The sequence below is a fragment of the Henckelia pumila genome, chromosome 4, assembly GCF_033568475.1.
Source record: "Henckelia pumila isolate YLH828 chromosome 4, ASM3356847v2, whole genome shotgun sequence".
NCBI lineage: Eukaryota > Viridiplantae > Streptophyta > Magnoliopsida > Lamiales > Gesneriaceae > Henckelia > Henckelia pumila.
The window spans coordinates 193,747,294-193,753,785 of record NC_133123.1 but is presented as its reverse complement, the minus strand read 5'-3'; the positions used below and the strand labels follow the sequence as shown (position 1 = coordinate 193,753,785).

Below are 6,492 nucleotides of genomic sequence, written 5' to 3'. Positions count from 1 at the left end.
TCATATCATTTCTCTTTATATATGAGAAATGATATGGTGAACAACTACCGTGAGCACCCATATGAGTACATGCTGACGTGTCACTCATCTATTAGATGTGAATGATGTCATATCAGCATGTGCTCACGGTGGTTGCTCATCATATCATTTCTCTTTATATATGAGAAATAATATGGTGAACAACCACCATGAGCACCCATGTGAGTACCTGTTGATATGATTTTAATGATTTTTTTTCACCGAGTTTTAGTGGTTTCATACGGATGTCCTGGGTGCAATTGATCTAAATTATATACATACATATATACATACATATATATATATATATATGTATATATATATATATAATATCAACAGGTAAAATAATTAACCATTTGGGGTTATATTTCAATTGTTGAAAATGAATATGATCGATAATATCCATAATGAAAAAAATACAATTATTAGTTTTTTGCAGCCACACAATTCGGTCATCATAGCTGCTATATTCAAAAGTAATGACAATCTGCATAAGCTGCAAAAAATAAACATAAAATAAAATTAGGTTATCTTGAAATTTAAAAAAAAATTAATATATACAAAATCCATAAAACTTTTGAACATCAAATTAGTCGAACTCAAGAACTTTGCAATATATATATACAAAAACTTTCTAATTCACTTACACAAAAAATTTGTACAAGAACTATATATATTAATTCACACACAAAAATTAACATATACTACATCCTATCAAACTAAATATGTTAATAAAGCTACTCCATTTAATGATTTCTTCAAATTTGTTATATTTTAAAGTAACGTTATAAAATGTGTTCAGTATTATAATTTTTTTATAATCCACTACGTATATATGATATTAAATACGAAGACAAAATATTTCTCAACCAATAAAAAGCGATAACAAAATAGAGAGTAATTTGTTTTCTTACATGGATCTTGTAATGTTAAAACACCAAATCTCTTCAAACATCGGCCTCTTACACGATAATAGGAATTGATAACGAATGATGCATGAGACCGCAATGTTGTGGGCATATAGCACGGACCACTTGGCTTAATTGGCCCGCAATTTACAAGCTGGGCACATGCCTTAGTCATAAATGTTATAAATATTTCCATTTGCCTGTCGGAGGCATGGGGAGACATCACGCACCATGTTTTTTGCTGACATGAAATTTTAAAATAATTATTGAACGAAAATCACAGGGTTTTACTCTTGTTAATTTTGATATGATCAATTTTATGAAATCAAGAATTAAGAATTTTATATATATCTATAAGTTTTTGGATTAAGTGTATTCAACGCACAAAAATCGTCATTAAACAATAACAACTTACTCGTTTTTGGGCATAACATCTCTGTGCCGCAACCGCAAAAAAGATTGATACAAAAAGCAAATAGATCTTTATCTTTGCCATTTTTCTTATCTGGATTCATTGTGTAAAGTATTGCTTAGTTATATAACGTTAAAAATAGATATGATATTATCGAAATACATATTTTCGAATATATGAATTCGAAATAAATACTATTGTATTTCACTGATCTCAATATGGTATTTACTTTGACCACGGATAAGTTTATAATATTAAAACAACTATTTGTAAATATTTTAAAATTTTATTCCTAGATGATAATATTATATATCAATAAGTTTTTTACTTAGTTAAGCATGATTACAGAATCTCATGCACACATTCACATTTGAAAAACTTGCAAACTTATATTACAAGTTTACAAACACGAACGAATTAGTCCACGATTACTAAAATCAATTTTTTGGTGAAATTTGCATGAGAATTATTTCTTTTTATTGGAATGAGATCCTCTGTTAATATTACTTTCCTGAAATAATAAATCCCAATTAATCTTCATTATGATCAAATCTTTCCAATTAATTGAGAGGTAGTAAACGATTTAGTTATACTAGCATATCGAAACACATGCGTTACATGTGCACAAAATATATTTTTAAAAATTAAAATATATTTATAAATTAGGATAATGAGTAAAGAGATAGTGATGATTATAAATTAGGATAATGGGTCGATAATGGGAGAGGAGGTGAGAAGTTTTTTATTGATAAATTACTCTTTTACTTTTAATTATTAAATATGTTGAAAGAATGATAAAGATAAATTTGAAAATATATTAAAATGACCAAAAGTAATTTCTCTAATGAGTTGAGCTATTATAATATAGTTAGGATAATTTAATTTATTTAATTAAGATATATAAATTATTTTACTATAATAGGAATATTATCTAACCAAAATCTTCATTATAATTTTTCTTACTATCTTTAGAATACATAAGAAGAATATTAATTATCAATTTGTAATAATATAGTAATAAAACTAACTGATTTTTCTCCTTTTTCTTATTTCAGTCAACTACATGGTCGAAAATATTATAGTGTTAAACTGACGAGAAATTTTAGCAGAATATAAACTTTAATATTCAAACTCATTAATACAAGAATATTAGTTTTTAATGACACACATAAATTATTTTATATATAACTTTTAATGACATTAAAGTTTTGGTGACACTCGAAGGAAATGTCCTCTATTCTAATGTCGTCCTAGCCACATATTGTAGGTCAGGATAACATATTAATAACAACTTAAAAGTGTCACAAATTAAGGATTTCAAAACAACATAAAATGTCGAAAAATATTATTTTTAATGACACCTATATATGCCTTATATATTTGTTTATAATGACAATAAAAAGTGCCACTAAAAATAATTTAAAATGCCTTGTTAACTAGACTATTATAACATATATAAATGTCACTTATATTAATTTATATGAACATTTAAAATCGTCACTATTTGATTTTTATAAGGACATTTTGAAATGCCCTTTTATTATTTTTACAATCACATGTATAGTTGATAAATAATATTAGTTTTGAGGATCTATCAAGATCGAAAAATGTCATATCATTAAATAATTAGTTGTTGTCACACCACAATTTCCATAGATAGCAAATTAAATTGAAACATAAATAAATTTTTTATAAAATCAAAAATACTGATACATGATTGTCATATATATTTATCTACCCAACTTACAAAATTTTTACCTCTAAGTAGCTATCCAACAACAAAAAACACCATAAATATTTAGTTCTAGTACTAGCAACAAAATGTGATAGCTAGTGCCAAAAAAATCAGCAAACTGGTTTGTAGAACACCTTCAAAAGCCACATTCTCATAAAACTCTAATGTTCATTGTTTGTTACCTTCAAATAAAATTTACATATTTTCATAATTAAATTAGAACAAAAAGAATTGTGAAGTAAATAATAGATTATTCAAATGATTGAATAAATATCAAACACAAACACGTAATCTATTAAATAGTCTTGTCTTCAACATTTAAACGAAACAACAAAGGCCTAAGATGATTGAAGTAGGTGTACAATTTTTCATTACAATCACAACCTTACAAGAAAGGTTATGGTGCAGATTTAAACATCCAAAGTAATCAACGAATATATACAAAGTGATATGATTTTCCAAGAAATTATAGCATATGTACAAGTACCAGGTGCGGGAAGCACAAGAATATACACAAACCATGGTTCAGTTTGTAGACATTGACACTTTTAGAGAGCTTTCATGACCAGTTTTCTTGAATGATGAACCCCTGTCGCAGCAAGACTCAAAATGGCAAGCACAAGCACATCAAAAACCAAGTCAGGCCAGAGATGATCAGGTGTTAACAGGGATTTTTTTTAAAAAAGCTCCAACTTTCAGATCATATTTCAATCATGTCAAAACAGAAACTTATGGAACAAATGCATTGAGAAGCATCTATATGTATGGATGTTTTGATCTCGGTAGTTGCCATTCAGACATTACCTTGCAAGAGCTAGTCTCCACGTGGCTAAGGCATAAAACATCATTCCCACATGCCAAATGTTAAGCATCTTATGAACTGTACTCATGCCTCCTATTGCTTTCATCAAGGCTGCAAGTTAAAGGGTGTCCATGAGATATGGAACATGCCACACATAATCAATAAATGTCTTCTGGCATTAGAAAAAGACCAACTTGTTTGGGGTATAGACTATAAGGCATCCATAATATTTGGATCCTAGATTGTGTACGAGAAAAATCAAAGAACTCTTGAAGTTTCAAGACTACAAACATGAACATAAAGTGTACCTTTCTGAAGCTCTTGAGGACTTAGATTCTGCATGAGAAAGATGTAAATTGTTAGTTCAACTGAGAAAAACGGTCGGTGGCCAGATTGGAGTAGCACAAAACCTGGATCATGTCACATACCTAAGTTCTTGGGTTGGCCAAAATACATCTAGCCACAAAATAGGACACTGCATCCACGACTTGCTCTTCACTTACTATAGCATAAGCTTCATTGTCGATACCACTTTTTTCCTCAATTTTACTAGGGACCATTTCTTCTGAAACCCAAACCCACCAAAAATCCAGTGATATTTACAAGGTACCAACGACGCCGCAGCAGCATATCCCCTCCTATGATATTCACGAAGACACATTCAACGATCCTGACAATACGCATAAGCATATATACATCGAAATCGAGTAATGAAGGAAAGATTTACGGTGAGATTGCGGGTGAGATTTTGTTGGCGATGAGAGCAGAGACATTCTTGACAGTGTCTGGGGCGAAAACATAGAGCTCAAATCCAAACTTTTTAAGGCCTGAAAACATAAGGTAGGCAATTTTGTTAATAAGAAAGTAAGATAAAAATGTTCACTATCCAATAGATTGGCAAAGGTAAGGTTCTAGATGTCAGTGTTAATTTATGGACATTTGAAATGAAAGGATGATTAACCCAATAACTTCATCAATATGTGATACATGAACTAAACCAATGATAACACCTTGAGCCTATTGTTTAGGAAATAAGAACTTAAAAGGAACTGCACACCAAAAAAAAGGAGCAAAACCTCTGCATTGTCAACATATGCGACATTTTAAAGAAAAAGACTTACCTTAAGTATTGAAGGAGTACCACCTGCACATAGATTCTCTGGCGAACACGGCTAGCAGGATCTGGAGATCATCACTAAAAGTCATATCAATAGATGATCTTACACTTGATGGGAGATTAATCTGCCAAAAAAATTTACATAAATAGTGACAACTTAATCCTTAGAATAAGTTACGAAAATAATTAAGATCATACCTTTGATACAGAAACTGATGGAAATGAAACACCTACAAAATATTGAGGCTTGGATGAAATATGCATTATTTCGAATTTTTAAAAACCCCACTGCTCATAGACAATCACAACGAAAGCAAAAAAGAAATGTCAGCACTCCATCGGCTCAGGTCCAAGATTTCATTTAAAGTTGTAAACAGATTAATGCCACTTCACAAACCTGCGATTTGAGGTTCCCACTATGATTTTAAAAGGTCGAGCAACTCAAATGCCATTCACCAAGAAGCAATCAATTTTGCAAGCAACTCTAAAAGAATATATCGCATTTGCATGTTGCAAATCCGATTTGTAGCCCACAAACTACTAATCCTATAATGCATTTACAAGCCATTAAATGATAACATATAGATTTGTCATACAGTTACTCTGTTAAGCGAGCTTCATCAAAGAATCTAAGCAATTAAGACAGCAGCATAAATTTCAGTAACCACGATTCTCATTCCCCATTTTTAGATTCATTTACCAAGTGTGAACTTGAAGACAAAAATGAACTGAATGATAATTAGAATAAAGTACAAATTCAAGTTTACTTAAGCTATCATCACACCATTTTTTCAAATTATACATATTGATCTGCTTAAAGACATCCCCTAAAGCACGTGCTAACAGTTTCCATCGGCATTACCACAAACGAATTACATGATGCTTTCTCCCACCCAAAACACATCAAACAAGCTTATTGTCGGTTCATCTGAAATTAGAGGGACACATTGATTAAGATATGATATCTTAAACCCAACGAGAAAAGAAATACCATAAAATGACGTGTGTGGATCAAGCCTAAAACAGCACTAGGCGAGAAAGCTTCGAACCGACCCATTGCTTCCTCAAAATTGTTGATTTATGACTTGAACTGAAGCATAGAACAATAGCAACAAAACCCTTTGAAATTTCGGCGATGGTCTTGATGGATTTAGGTGCTATTGGCCGGGAAAGCTGACGGGTTTGGAGGGGAAAAGAGATTCGAGATCTGATTGAGAGGAGAGGGGAGGAGAGGAGAGGAGCGCTAACCTATAGCATCTACGGTATTCCAATTTATGTGCAAGAAGTGCCTATTATATTATTTATTTTATTCATTTAATTTAACTTTAAAATATGTGGGGAGGGAAAAAATAAAATATTAAAATAACTAGGAGGGAATATTTCCCACCGTAAATAAAAAATAAAAGTAACATCTATTAAAAGTGTATTACAATTAGTCTAATACGCTTTTTATTTTTTAAATTGAGAGTTTTTCACAAGTGTCACTATAAAATTCTTCTA

At 30.7% G+C, this 6,492-nt stretch overlaps 2 long non-coding RNA genes across 7 annotated transcripts; both read right to left on the bottom strand.

Moving 5' to 3' along the window:
* Nucleotides 1-379: 379 nt before the first annotated feature.
* LOC140859900 (uncharacterized) lies at nucleotides 380-1,416 on the bottom strand. The gene is made up of 3 exons (XR_012143559.1): nucleotides 1,342-1,416; nucleotides 933-1,167; nucleotides 380-514 (listed from the first exon to the last, which is right to left on the bottom strand). It is a non-coding gene; the product is annotated as an uncharacterized lncRNA (long non-coding RNA).
* A 1,655-nt stretch (nucleotides 1,417-3,071) lies between these two features.
* Nucleotides 3,072-6,232, bottom strand: LOC140865307 (uncharacterized). 6 transcript variants are annotated; one of them, XR_012144542.1, is made up of 7 exons: nucleotides 5,191-5,977; nucleotides 4,997-5,117; nucleotides 4,603-4,702; nucleotides 4,304-4,513; nucleotides 4,184-4,211; nucleotides 3,593-3,986; nucleotides 3,072-3,255 (listed from the first exon to the last, which is right to left on the bottom strand). It is a non-coding gene; the product is annotated as an uncharacterized lncRNA (long non-coding RNA). The 6 variants fall into 6 exon arrangements; XR_012144544.1 differs by having other exon boundaries at nucleotides 3,878-3,986; XR_012144543.1 differs by lacking the exon at nucleotides 3,072-3,255 and having other exon boundaries at nucleotides 3,262-3,662; nucleotides 3,878-3,986.
* Between the last annotated feature and the right edge of the window lie 260 nt (nucleotides 6,233-6,492).